General features: G+C 37.4%; 2 protein-coding genes across 5 annotated transcripts in view; both read right to left on the bottom strand.

Annotated features, from left to right (window-relative positions):
* LOC126248548 (dnaJ homolog subfamily C member 21) overlaps positions 1-15,279 on the bottom strand; it is a 250,530-nt gene that overhangs the window by 209,210 nt on the left and 26,041 nt on the right. The gene's annotated exons all lie outside the window — the stretch shown is intronic.
* Positions 1-15,279, bottom strand: part of LOC126248549 (methyltransferase-like 26) — a 70,461-nt gene that overhangs the window by 52,446 nt on the left and 2,736 nt on the right. The window contains exon 1 of one of the 2 annotated variants that reach the window (XM_049949622.1): positions 10,204-14,228. The exons of the other annotated variant lie outside the window; for it this stretch is intronic. The gene's annotated coding sequence lies outside the window, so the exon portion shown is untranslated. Of the gene's footprint in view, positions 1-10,203; positions 14,229-15,279 lie in introns of those variants that run through there. 2 annotated transcript variants of the gene reach the window in all.

Here is a 15,279-nt window from a genome sequence, read left to right as displayed (position 1 = left end):
GTCCTGCCAATAAAAAAGAGTCTTTGGTTAGCCTTCCCAACAACATGTTGTGTGTGTTCTTCCCAATTTAAATATTTTATAATTTTAATACTTAGGTATTTAGTTGAATTTACAGCTTTTAGATTAGACTGATTTATCGTGTAACTGAAGTTCAACGAGTTCCTTTTAGCACTTACGTGGATGACCTCTCACTTTTCATTATTTAGGGCCAACTGCCACTTTTTGCACCATTCAGATATCTTTCCTACATCATTTTACCATATAACAGACTACATACTGACCTGATTCTGCCTTGTATCCACTGGCATATGCTACATAGACCTGCAGTGTAATTTACATCTTCTTCTGCTTTCTTACCCACACAGACCATTGCCATCGTACAGTTTGTAAGGCCAACTGCTATGAATTTTCCATATTCTAATTTATTTTATTTATCCATAGGTTACTGGGTGTTCCACTTAACATATGACATGAGCAAATTCTTGCTTCAATTAATTTATTATATATGATGGGGCAGTCTGTTTCTGCCAGCACCTGTATCATGGCACCCAAAAATCACTTACCAATACTATAATGGTAAGTTTCAAAGAAATTTAAATTTGTAACCTTCTAACTTGCAAGTTAGGATCAAGCCTTTCTAACACAGTTTTAAGTAATGTAGGGCAATCTGAAAGTGCCTTGTATTAGGTGAAATGCACATCGCAAATAAATAAAGCCACAAAATAAATTCTGCAACCAAGACTGTTGTTTTCACCACATTGTTCTCATTAATATTAGAAGTTTAACTACCACAGACATCTTAATTTGACTACCGTTAGTTCACAATTGCAGACATTTGCTAATCAATACACCCAAAATGAAGTAGTGAATGCAACAGGCATCACCTGACGCCTATGATCACCAAATAATTAGGCAAAGCAACAACTGTCAAACAAACAACAATACTTCGATAGAGAGCTGGTGTCACGGAGCTCAATAACTTCCCTTATTAGTACATCAGTAAACATCTTGGTATAATTCTGATTTAGGAAAATGGAAGAAAACCATCTTATGCTTTCCACACACAGTAACAGAATATGCTACTGTGTATGTCTGAATGCCAAAATAATTAACTCCAATTTCGAACAATGTTATGATGAACTATGTGAAGTATTAAACACAATGGCAGATTTCTTCATGTTGGACACCACAGGCTCAACAAACTGAAAGAAAGATAAGCATTTCCACATAGGCTATCTAGCACAAACAAACACTTTATCAAGCAAAACTGGTCATTTTCAATGTGACAATGACAAGGTTGGAACTAGCCAGTAGTGTTGAATAAAACATCTATTTCAGCCGAACAACCTGCACAGAAACAGTAATGACTTTGCACATTTAAAACTTTACCTGTGTGGACTAGCCCAGGAAATTTCAGGACACGCTAAGTAAACATAAAAAGGCAGTGAAGATAAAATTTTATGTATAATATTAATTTTTTTTATTTTGCCTTATATTATCAAAACATAGAATCAATAAATGCCATAAATTTAAAACCACTGTAACGTTAACTGTTTAGGAAAATACCTGGATTCGAAGAACTTTTGTAATTTTGATTACTCAAAATACATTAAAAAATCAATTTTTATTTAGTAACCTAGAAAAAAGAGAAAGAAAATGGGGGGAAGATTCGTTTTATACTCTGCTAAGTACAATACTTCCTTGGTCATGAAGACCACTTCTCTGTGTTACTACATACTGAACCATGTCGTTTGCCACGGCTTCTGTTTTTCCCTTGGTTTATTCTTGTTTGGAGTTTCCGCACTTTCCTAGAGGGCTTTGCGGAGCCTCCATGAGCGCGCTGCTAGCGCACCTGCTGGAAGGAGGCAGTGTGTGCCGTGCCGAGGGCAGACGAGGCAGTTGAGATGAGTGTTTGGCCCTGGACGACCGTTCTGCAGTGGGATGCTCGGTCCCTCTATGCTAGTCTGGATGGGCCCAAGAACCCGGGGCGTGAGGACACAAGAGGCCGTAAATCTGTGTACAACGTTTGGTTTTAATCTCCCCGTGTTACGGGAGCTATTAAAAACTGTGTGGCAATGTGTATCTGCTTTGAGTTTGTGATTGGAAATTGCCTTGCGTGTGTGTGTGTGACTGCCCCCTTGCATGATCGAGCAGTTTAACGCCATGCTGACGTAAGGCGCGTGTCATAAAAAAACAAAGAAAAAGAAAAATTTTTTTGGCTGTGGACCTTCTGCAAGCCATTGTTTTCCCATGGGTGGCGTAGGTCTCTGGTTGGATAAGCACATTGTAAAATGTTAAATAACCTTGTACTATCTGGCGGAGAGAGCCAATTAATTTTATGGATGTCTGAAATATGAGATCATGTTAATGATCGCCAATATCTGTTGTTTTAGTACATAGGCATATTTAACTTTAGTCGTCATTACAGTGTATATATTCCTGTATTAAGGAGTTTAGTCCCTGTGGCATTTAAGTGCTCTATTTAATTATATTTCAGGTAGTTACCGCTTCTATTTGGTAATCCACCTAGCCACAACTGATGTCGGTTGCTCGGTCTGTCTGAAATGTTGGGCCTATTGGGTGGAGACGGTTGTTGACTTGCTCTCCTCAGCTCCGAAGTCCCGTATTGATACTACGGTGGTAGTTCTGCCAGAATCTCATTTGCAGAAGTTACCAATTCTTGTGGGCACAAATAAAGCTATCTTTGCCTCTGTAATTTTCATCTACTGGCCAGCAAGCTTTTGTTGATGATTAAAAACTGCCAACTGGTCTTTGTCAAACCTAGTGGCTCGTGTTACACGAGTTCCCTTTCCAGTTCGGGTAAATGTTTCCTCCTCCTGGTGGAGCCATCCTCTTTCCCGAGCCACCCTGGTGTCAGAGTAGACCGAGTGTCTATTGCCGCTCAATGTTTCAGAAGAATGAAGTAAGACGTTAATTATCTACTTCACCATTAAATCCAAGAAAGGTGAATTAGTGTAATTCTGGATAACCTAAGTATTTTACACTATTAAGGTAGTTCTAGGTTTGGAGAAATAGCTGTTTGGTAAAATTTAGCCTTCTGTTATGGTAATCCGGCGTATTCCACAATCCAACATTGTAATAGAACTGAAAGATTTGGTTTTGATACATTTGCCGAGACATGATTTAATTATTTGCTATTGATGTTAATTGCTTTAAATGAATCTTCTTTAATTTGTGGTTGTAATTCTTAATGAGTGATCGCCCTTAATGGTGTAACATTTAACGTATTTCTGAGTGTCCCATATGTCACCTACTGACTTCATTCAGAGACTGAAAAGAGACCCTTGCTCAAGTTTATGGGACTTTTATTAACTGTTTATCTCTATTGTTTATGGTAATGTTTGTTAAAAAGGAGTAATGTTAGATTCCTATGCTGATTAAGTAATTCTTAAGTTATATAGCAAATATTATGAGTGCAAATATTCTCTCATTGTTACACTTGCTTGTTCTGTGGTTTACACTGAAGGGCGTGACAATAAATGCAAAACAAAGTGAAGCATTGGGGCGAATTAATCCTTTCCCTTATCATTACCGTTAAAGATAACTGATTGTCGCTTGTTACTTAAATTGGTTGGGAGAATAGTTTATTGATTGACCCCATAGAAAGAGTATATCACATACCTGTAACAGAGCGAAGAGAAATATTACTGTACAAACTGTGTCACATATGTAATATGTGCAACATACATACATACAACTGATGTTCCATGTCACCTATCTTTTTTTAAAAATATAATTTAGTATCACAATAGGAACAGAAATTTTTGAACTGTTTAAGCACTGGTTATTTTGGAGCAGGTATTATGTGAACAAATGTGTGTATTTTTGTTCTAACAAAGGCAGCTCATTCTAACAGGCAGTCCTGACCACCACCTGATTCCAACTGAGAAAAAATTAAAGGTGTTTAGCAATGTGCTATTTGCCCTCCACAAACACACCAGATAGGTTTTTACCTATTCTCACTTATCTGAGGACTAGATAAAATGAAGTCTTAAAATACTTTCATTGGTGCTATGCTTAGTCTCGAGCACTTAAAAGCTAGGAGCACATGAAATGGCCGAATCTGTTAGAAGTATATTTAGTCTGACACATTAACCCCTCTTTCACTCACATCAAGATATACAAGTCATAAGATGTTTAAGTACAATTTTTGTGTCCTCCAAATTGCTCTGGTTCTTGTCAAGGCAAAATTTTAAGCTACATTCAAGTGCTGAATATACATTGCTACAGCATAGTAACCATATCTTATACAGTTGTGTACGGAACACTCCAGATGTTTTATAGGAAATTTAGCATCCTGTCTGGGGAGGGGGGGCTAAGAGAACATTCTTACAACTGTTGCTTTTCTGTAAAAATTAGAAAAGGTGAAAGATCGTACACATTTACATTCACTATATTCCAAATGAGATTCACAATTATTTTTATGCAAGAGTGTTCATCAGAAACCTTATCAATACAACAAGCATGAAATGCACAGTGAACCATTGATGTTTTAAGACTGACATTGACATCAGTGACAGATTTAGAACTCACTGGGTCTGAACAGCCCAAAAATGTTCAACTTTACTGGTACATCACTAGAGTAACACTGTAATCATTCCAATTCAAGACTTTCATAGTTTGACAAAACCACCCCAGGCATATTTATTTATGTATTCCCTTCCATGATGCCCCACACTACCGACAATGAACCTGAACAACATTTTGTGTATATCCTACAGCTGACAAACTTCAAATTAAGACAGTAATGTAGTGGTAGTAGGAGTAGGAGCAATAATGATTAACACAATTTCTGACAAATGTTGCACAAATTCAGGTAATTTCATAAGAAATGTAACAAATTTTACCTTTGTTTCCAATGTCTGTTTATACATAGACCAGAGTAAAATTATTTAATATCTGAACTGAACAGTTTGCTGATGTTTCTCGTATACTGCAAAATAAGTGACATTTTTGCAAGAAAAAGCTGCTTAGCTTGTATTACAGACGAAGTCATTCATCCAGAACAAACAGCACGCAGTACACAGGTCCTACTTAAACCAAGATGGGCACCGAGTGAGATCACAGGAATTTTCTTCGTCCGCTAAAATAACTTATTTAAGAGGAAATAGCGTCAAATTAAAATTTTCTTTGTTTTGTATACTTGCTGTAGTGTCCGTTCTTGCCATACAACTGAATACCAGCGTCCCAGCAGCGCTTGTTCTTGAAAAAACTTTTTCTTTACCTGAAGTCCCGATAATCGCAACATTAACCCGTAATTTTGTGTGACGAACACAAAAAATTCGAGACAAGTTTTTCTTGATAGTGCAAAATTTGTTTAAAAAAAGACTGCTACTAGTTTCATCACTGTCTATTGTCGCAATAAAAGTAATTAAACGTTTCTAAACTGTATTTAACTAACACACTTCGTATTGTTGACTAGTTAGATAGATGCGATCTAGGCCTAATTTTCCAAGTTATAAACGTTTAAAAACCTGACCAAACATGCCTGAAAGTGAATTCTCTAAAAGCAAAATTTATTACAAATTCATTCTACTGTCATTGTGTATCCAAATCAGTACAAAAAAAACAACCACTGCACATAAGACCTTTGTGTCATGTTTTGTTTACACACAGCCAATCTTGTGTCCTTGACAAATTTAAAACACTATTTAATTATTTTTTCGAAACTGACCATCAGTGAGAAATGTGGGAGCTGTTGTAGGGTAGTGAGTAGAGGGATTTGTTGCCAATCTTTTAGGAAGTATTTTACTGAAGGGGGGGGGGGGGGAATGCAGTGGGGCAAATGTTGGGAGAACTGAAGAGACTCTCCCCTGGAACTGCAGAGTATGCAGTAGTGACATTTTGATTGGCACAGTTGGAGAAAGCAAGGAAGGAACTGATAAGGACCAAGGAACGTAGGGGGAGGAGGGTGGTTGGGAACTGGCAGCTGGTAGGAGGATAAGAAGGAAGAGAACGCGATCTGACAGTTTTATCAACAACACCAAAAACATGTACCTACCACTGCCAGAATCAAGTGGAGAAGAGCCTCAGGTAGAACAAGGAGCAGGAAATGTGCAGCACACTTCAACTGAGGCCAAGAAGCCTAAGAATGTACAGAGTGTTAGGAAGAATAAAGTGCTGCTGCAAGGTAGTAGCCATGGGCAAGGTGTAGGCCCTCAGTTACAGGGAAGTTTAGGGGCAGCATACCAGGCCACCAGTATCTTCAAGCCAAATGCAAGGCTAAGTCATGTGATAAAGTACCTAGGGTCTTTATGTAAGGTCTTCACGGAAGAAGACCATGTAGTGATAGTGATGGTGGGGCGGGAAACAGTTTGGGCAGGGATGGGGCATATGATATAGGTGGTGACCTGGACAAGATAGCTTCTCTGACTCATGGCACCAACATACACTTTGTTGAGCTGTTCTGGCATCATGATCGACCACAACTTGATGGAGCCGTGAGGCAAATCAATGTGGGGTTAGGGATGGCTCTGAGGACAGCCAACTTTGCTCATGTTTCTCTGGTGCCTGTCAAGACTATCAACAGATGGGGTTTCACTAGGTATGGCCTACACCTAAACAGGACTGGGAAGGGAAGATTGGTACAGCTGATTCATGGAAGTATGGGGGGGAGGGGGGGGGGGGGATGGATCTCTGGCCACACATGACAACAGGTTCCCCTGCGTAAGGAGTATCTCCAGCACTTTTAAAATACTAAAACAATCACTCAAGACAGATTTGAACACCTAAATTTCACATATACCAGATGTCACAAAGAACGAACCAACCATTGGAAAGAGCAACCAACACGGGGCATTTCATTTCACAGACTTAACAATCCTCCATCAAAACATGCAATCAATAAATAAAATGAAACTATTAGATGTTGAGCTCCAATCTTTGAACTGCACAGTAGTTTATGTTACTGAGCACTGGTGTACAGACACAGAAATCCAACACTTAGTATTATCACTGTATCAAAAGGCAAACTCTTACTGCAGAACTACTTCAAGGGGTGGAGGATCACACATTTACATCATCAGGACAGGAACACAGTTCAAATCAAGACATGACCTCAGCACCAGAAGTGAAGAGAAACACTTTGAAATATCAGCTATTGAATTAATAGGGCTTGATATCACCAAGAAATTAATCATTTTGTGTCTGTATAGATCTCCCACTGGTAGTGTGGACACTTTTTTAATAAGTTAACAAAAGTTCTATATAAAGTCTGAAGTACAAAGATCAACATAATTCTGTGTTGGGACATTAACATCAACACTATCATCATAAATGAATCCAGCGGCACCTTCATAAACATCCTTGAAAGTTTTGACATGTCCCTATTGGTCAATAGTGCAACAAGGGTTACCACAACGACTTCATCAGTAATTGACCATGTGGCCACAAATATGGACAGGGAAAAATGTGATGTAGCTGTAAAAGATCTCCGACTATCAGACCATCCTGTCAAACAACAGTCAGGCATTGAATCATTCCCTAAACTACAAGCCTACAAACAACATCTATCAGAAATCAAAATAAAAGATTTTTTCAAAAGAATTATAAAAACAAAGCTGGGATGATGTGTATAAGGAAACCAATGTGAATATGAAAGTCTCTAAATTCTCCACATTGTTTAAATTGTTTCCAAAAGTATGAATGTCTGAATAAACATCCTGCAAAAACATATGGATAAAAATCAGGTATTAAGAAGTCCTCCCAAACACTTAAACACCTCAGTTACATGAAAAAGATTCGCAATGATACAGAATTCTTAAATTTCTATCATAGGTACAAAAAGATCTATAGGAAGGTACTAATGGCTGAAGAAAAATCATTTAATGACAAAATTATATATAATGCAGAGAATAAAAGCAAAGCAGTCCGAGATGTTACAAAAAAGGCAACAGGGAGAGGCCAACAAATGCAGAACAACATACTGCTAAGGGAGGGGGATGAAGTAATACATGATCCACAGCACTTAGCAAACTACGTAAATGAGCATTTTTCAAGTATTGCAGAGAAGTTACAGCAAAAATTCCCCAAACAAATATAACATCTGTAAATAATGTTACACTAAAGACAATGATGTTACTTCCAACAACAGATAATGAAGTCAGTAAAAACCATTCAAAAACTAAAAATAAAAAGTCAGTTGGCTTAGATGAAGTACCAATGTGTGTACTGAAACAATGCACAGTGATTATACAAGGCCCCTTAACAAATATAATAAATGAATCCTTCACATCAGGGACATTTCCAGAGCAGTTAAACCAGGCAAGAGTTGTACCTTTGCTTAAGAAAGGTAATGCAGAAGACATAGAAAATTACCGTCCCACTTCCCTGCTGTTAGCATTCTCAAAAATAATAGAAGCAATTATGAAAGACAGATTAAAGAATTACTTGAATAAATACAACTTTTTAAGTGAATTACAGTTTAGTTTCCGAAGTGGCAAAAATATGAAGTCAGCCATAGTAGAATTCACAAAAGTTGTACTTGATGCTCTTGATAAAGACTAGAGTGTCACAGGCATATTTTTGGATCTTTCTCAGGCCTTTGATACAGTCGACCACAAGATTCTATTTAATAAACTAGAAGCATTGGGAATAAGAGGGGTTACTTGTTCGTATCATACCTAACAGATAGGGTACAAAGAGTAGAGATAACACATACTTCAAATAGATCTAAACATTTACTAAAACACTTATCAGAACCAAAATACATTAATATAGGGGTTCCGCAAGGTAGCATATTAGGACCAATACTGTTCCTGATACACATCAATGACTTTCCCAGTAGTGTTACTCATGGTGAAAAAATCCTCTTCACTGATAGCAGTATTTTAGTCACAGAGAAAACGAGAACTCCTTGCAGAGAAAGCAAATGAAACACTCAAGAAAGTTTATGATTGGCCAATAAGTAAGAAAGTGACGTTGAACATAGAGAAAACTAATGTCATGAATTTCAGTTTGAAGAGGAAAAATGACAATGTTAAATGTAGATGGCACCTCTATAGACTGTAACAAATGCAGAATTTCTAGTAATGAATACTGATTCTAAGTTGAAGTGGTGTGAACACACAAAGGTACTTGCAAACAGAATGTCATCAGCATGTTATGCCCTTAGAATCCGATCATCAGTGTGTAACATGCAGTGTCTTTCAGTAACATATTATTGATATGTACACTCAATTCTTAGCTATGGCATTCTTTTTTGGGTAACAAATGCACAAAATATGAACAATTTTCAAACTCCAGAAAAGAGCCATAAGAATAATAACCAAAAATACTGGTCAAACTCATTGTAAAGATCTGTTCAGAACACTGGGGATTTTAACTGCTCCATGTTAATACATTTACGAGTCAGTTCTACACATCGAAAATAACATTGTTAATTACTGCACAAACAGCTCTGTCCATGAGCATGCAACAAGAGAGACTCAGATTTACCAAGAAAAAATAAACATAAAACTCAAAACAGCATTTTCTACCAAGGAATAAAACTGTACAATAAATTACCAAAACAGATCAAAGAAATTGCAAAAATACACTTATTTAAAAAGGCAGCTAAAGAGTACATGTTATGCAATACATTTTATACATTGAAGGATTACTTAGCTAAAACCGAATAGGGGTTTGATAAAAATTGTTACAAAATTAAAAATAATAGTAACAATAATAATAAAAGTGCATGCAGTGACAGATAGTGAGATATGAGTGAACAATGGCATTACATTATTTAGAAAGTTATTTGTAAGAACAGTATTGTATATCAGGAGTAAATCTAATGATTGTCTCTAACTAGAAGTATGTTGTTATGTGTGTATATGAATTAGCTTATTTTAAATTGATCTAAATTTGTAAATACTTTGATATGTCCTATATCCTTGTAAAGAGATCTACGGATTAATAAAGCTGCTACTGCTACTACTACTAGTGCTACTAAACCTCATACTACTATGGTCTCATATGTTTGGCGGAGCAAAATGGCAAACATGGACAGTAGTTTGTGTGACACAAATTTGAAGACAGAGCTTTCACAAACAAGTTTCGATTATTATAAATTTTTATTACTACACATTGGCACATAAGACAATAATTGAAGCATAAAAAGGCACCCAGGGTCATCTTATAGTACAGACATAAAACATATTGAAATTTATACGAACTAAAACCATTATAAAATATGTCACTCACCAATGCATTTAAAACACTCCAAAATCCCCACAATCATTGGCTAAAAATGCAGCTCCTGAAGAACATCCTCACATTTGCATTGTTGACAAGCTCACAACATGGCTCCCATTCTGCACCTTTTGAATCTATTTCTGCTTCATAATCAGTATCCCATAACAAATAATCAGTGCTATTCATAGCACTAGATATCCCCCCCCCCCCATTTCTTGAATAATTTGATCACTGTTTCCACATTCAATTTTTCCCATGATTTTATGATGGAATCACACAAAACATCCGTGAAGCACCCAACATAGCTCCAATTGTCATGTATGATTTTTCACTGCTCATCATCAAATTGTTCCATTGTTCACACATGTGGTCTTTGAATGGTTTATTAAGATAGACGTCTATAGGTTGTAGCATTGAAGTCAAAATATACAGTGTAACAGCAATCTCGGCATTGCTTCAAGTTAGGTAGTTTTTAGTATTCTTAGTTACATGACTGAAAAATATCCTGCACAAGCAAACTTTGTTGATTTCATAGAGCACCTGGTTGCCTCTGCCACATATTTTCTACCAACAATTTTACACCATTATTCTCTATCACTTTTTGGGACATAGTACAAAAATTCCTGGTGGAAATTTTATTTTAGGAATGGTTTTTCCACTTTAAAATGACCATAAGCTTTATCTTTGTTCTGTCTGACACACGTGTTAATACTACTGTAGTCATGGTCTTTTCATGGCCTGTATTTCTGATTTGAACAGTTTTTACACATTTTGTTTCCACAGTTCTATTGTTTATTATATCAAAGTTCACTGGAGTTTCAGCCATATTTCCAGTATGGGATAGTGGAAAGTTGTAATGTCGACTCATATAAATAAACTTATAACTCAACTTTACAGTCAAGATCTTTCAGTAATTTCTGTACAATACTCGCTTTCTGCCATTTTACCAGATTTTTCTGTTCATGAAATGACTGCACGAACCTACTGTTTCAAACGTTTTGCTGTGCTCTGGATTGGCTCACACCCACTTCAATGCATAATCCCTAATCATGTTTCTTGTAGCAACAATTCTGCCTCTTCTTGTACCCATCCTGCAACACTATTTTATAAATCTGGCTAACAAGCTATTCCTCTCCTCATAGAACACTTTTTCATTGGCATTTCTTAAATAGCATCTTGATTCTTTCACCAATCTCTCACCATCTTCTGTTATAATGTAAGCCCTTGCTGCAGCACAGTTTTTCAATTCTTTAGCCTATTTTATGACAACTTTAATCTTCCTTCGCATTTCCTTCATTAGGCACACACTTTACAAATTTATGCTGATTACAGTATGAACTGTTTGAACACACGACACAACCAACAATACTTGTTAGCTGTACATATGAGCTTGTTATTCAACATGTTTCTACAGGTAAAACTGTAACTATGCTGAAGGAGGCTTTTGCTTTATGACATGCGCAACTGCACCAATTTTACAGTACAGTTATGTCCACAAAACTGAATAGCCATAATAGCACTTTCATAAATCCTCAATGTCATTACCCAAATCACTGTGCCTATCATCATCATCATCGTCGTCATCATCGTCGTCGTCATCGTCGTCGTCATCGTCGTCGTCATCGTCATCGTCATCGTCATCGTCGTCAAAATGATCACTGTTCTAAATTAAATTCACAGGCCACAGATCATTTGGGGATCATCCTTTAGGACAAGCATAGAGTAAAATTACCAACCTTTGATGAAAATTTGTACCTCATCTTATCTAAAGGTAGTCTTAACTGTATATGGTATTTTTTTTCTCTGATATGCAAATGAAGGAAGCAGAGATTTTCAAATAAATGCCCTGTAAACTGCAACTGGATATTTATTGCATATCTGAAAGGATAATACAATCAATTTTTCTAAAAACAATGTTCATACTCAGCTGTTTTTTGATATTGTTCTATAGAATGAGCACAAAAGACAAAAACCTACATCTATACACAGCCATTACCCAGAAGGGAATATCTTAATAGCATACGTCTCAGATATTCATTTCATCAAATCATGACAGGTTCCTACATCACAATTCTGGTTCACGAAGTATCTTCATTCACACACACACTTTTTTTTGGCCCAGTTTTGGAACATTTATTCATGCCACAATCCTCTTGATTCTTCAGTATCCTAAATTAGTATATTGTCAGTCTCCCAGATTTGTCCAGTAGTACATCTTTGCAAAGCAGTTTTCTTTTTAGATCTTTTGGACTGTCTCTTAAATTTTTTATTTTTCAGTTTTCAATGTTGATTCATTAGTATTTATTTTTGTCGACACCCAATAACTAAACATTCTTTTTCCAATTTTTAGAACGCTTCTCTGCAACACTTCTTACTATGGTCATGATGTTCACAATTTATGTCTTCAATAGAACCATTAACAACAGTAACGCACTTTGAATTTTGTGAATTAATACAGTCTTCATTTTTCTGAGTCGCAAAATCCACTTTATTAACCGATTTTTGGAATTGTTTGACTGTTTCCTCTTTTTAGCTGCAACCTCACGAGAAATACTTTCATTATCAGCATCAAAGCCTGTAGATGTCACACGTCTTATCAGAATCCCTTATTAATACATTAGTTTTATCATTATTTTTCTTTGTATGATGTGTATCTGTTTCTATACACTTATTTTTTTGTATTAGGTTTTAAATTGTGTATGTTTAGTTCAGAGCTTTCAGTCTTCAAGTAGTTCCCTGTGTGTCTTACTTTTACGTACATGTGATCATTTTTAAAACTATCTTCAGCATCTGGAATGCTAACACAGTAATCACTGCTACCTTCTGCAATTTTTGCGTTTTCGAGGAAAGAATTCTGACATGTCACTTATCTACACGTTTCCTACGCCATCAGTATCATTTCCACCATCGGCACTATCATTGTTACAACTACTTGTGCTAGATTGATCAGCAGAAATCTTATTGCTTGGATCCACTACACCGGCTCCACTTTTCTGATACACGTCTCCCTTTTTATCGGTTTCTGGAAACATACCTTGCTCTTTTGTAAGCTCCAGATTTTGCTTATGCTTCTTTTGAATTCCCACAATTTGCAGAAGATGTTTCTAATTTGATGAGTTTTTGGCAAACTCAACAGTATAGTCCGTCATCATCACCACCACCAACTACTTCAAGACGCTCGTCGAACACTGTAGCTACTTCCACCTCAATTACATTCAGTTCCTCCATTGTGGATATACTCATATCATGAAGAGGTCCAGCAAGTTCTTGCATTTCTTTGACATGGTTCTTCACTTGCTGGATTCTATACTCTTGCTTTCCTAGCATTATCTTCCGATTTTTGTTTCAGAAATTTCATGTGCGCCTTCACACGTTTATCTCTCTTTCAAACAAATGCTAACTGTTTAACATTTCTTGCCTTGTGAGTTTTGTCCCTTACCTTCTTTTTTCCTTTTACATTGCACAAAACACACGTTTGTCGCCTGACTCATATCAAATACATTCGGGCAAGCATATGGCTTCTTGGTGGAGTAACTTTGCCAGTATGCATAAAATGGATGGACAACATCCTCATAGTTACTGTTGGAATCTCCAAATGTTGGTATGTTCATCTTACTTTCTGACAGATTCTGTATCTTCTGCTGCAATTTTTTCAAAAACTTTCCAATATACTTTATAAAACCAGTTTTCATCATCACCGCAACCTTTAAAACATGACGACGTGAAATACTAAAAGACATCAAGGCTTTCATCCTTGTAATCTCCATCTCTACCACCCTTCAAAATTTATTCACTGTTCTGATCATACAGGATGACCTAAAACTTCCTAAGCTTGCTGCACTAACAGGAACTCTTCCCTTGCTTCCACCACATTATCAGCATTCTTATCCAGATGCCACTTGAGGGTGTATGTACCGCATGAGTTCTTTCTCCTCCTCTACACATGCATCCCTTGGCACTCCCAGTACTTTGTAATGACATTTCATTAGTGAATACCTTGAACAATTGAGTGACACCACTTTAATATAACTTAAGTTGACGGGCTGTCAATCCTCTGGGGCCCGGGTTCAATTCCCGGCTGGGTTGCGGGAATTTTCTCTGCCCAGGGACTGGGTGTTTTGCTATCATCATCATCATCATCATCATCATCATCATCAATGATCCCATCATCAACTGCAGGTTGCTGAAGTGGTGTCAAATTGAACGACCGGCAGCCAGCGAACGGCCTGCCCAGTACGGGGCCCTAGCCATACGATTAAATAAAAATGTAACTAAAGTAGCAACATTAAAACAAATTCATTCTCTCCCTCCCTCCCCCACGTTGGTTGATTTAGGGGAGGAGACCAATCATCGAAGTCACAACACAAACAGCACAGTCCAGTCAAGTGTAAGGGGTAACAGAGAAACAAAGAAGGGAAGAGAGATGTCAGGGCAACAGGAAGAGGAAAGCACAGGAGGGGTGTGGATAGTAATGGGAAGAGGAGGGGTGACCCAGAAACGCTATGTGCAGTGGGGTACCAGCACTGCCACCCAACCATCTCAATACCCATACCCATACCACTACCATGATACAATAGGGACAACACAAGGGGAAGAGGACACAAGAAAAGGGGAAACAAAACATAAACAGACCAGACAAAATGTAAGGAAATGGTGGAGAGAACCTGTCCGGTGTAGGGACAAGGCCAAGGTCTCCATAACCAACACCTATGCTAACAGAGGGACTCAAATTCCAGAGGAAAATTTAAGGACATATACCTGAGAGTACCAATAACTTTCACGAATAAAACTGGTGACAGATGCAACCATGCTAGGGTCGTCCACTAGCACAGAAGGCAAGGGAAGTGGGAGCGTATATTTAGTGCAACGGGCCAAAAGACGGGGGCACACCAGCAAAGTATGGCCAAGGCCAATATGAAGACAGAAGAGGATGGTAGAATCCCACAAGGAGAAGCAAAGGGAAGAATGCAGTATGCTGGTAGTCTCCTCGATGGCAGAAAATATAATAGACAGGAGATGGGTGGAGTGTAGCTTCCCAAGAGTCAACCCATGATTGAGCAAAGAGGGATTTGCTGTTTGATGTTA

Source organism: Schistocerca nitens, chromosome 3 (genome assembly GCF_023898315.1).
Source record: "Schistocerca nitens isolate TAMUIC-IGC-003100 chromosome 3, iqSchNite1.1, whole genome shotgun sequence".
In the NCBI taxonomy this organism is placed as follows: domain Eukaryota; kingdom Metazoa; phylum Arthropoda; class Insecta; order Orthoptera; family Acrididae; genus Schistocerca; species Schistocerca nitens.
Note: the sequence above shows the minus strand (reverse complement) of the source record. Positions and strands in the feature narration are given on the sequence as shown.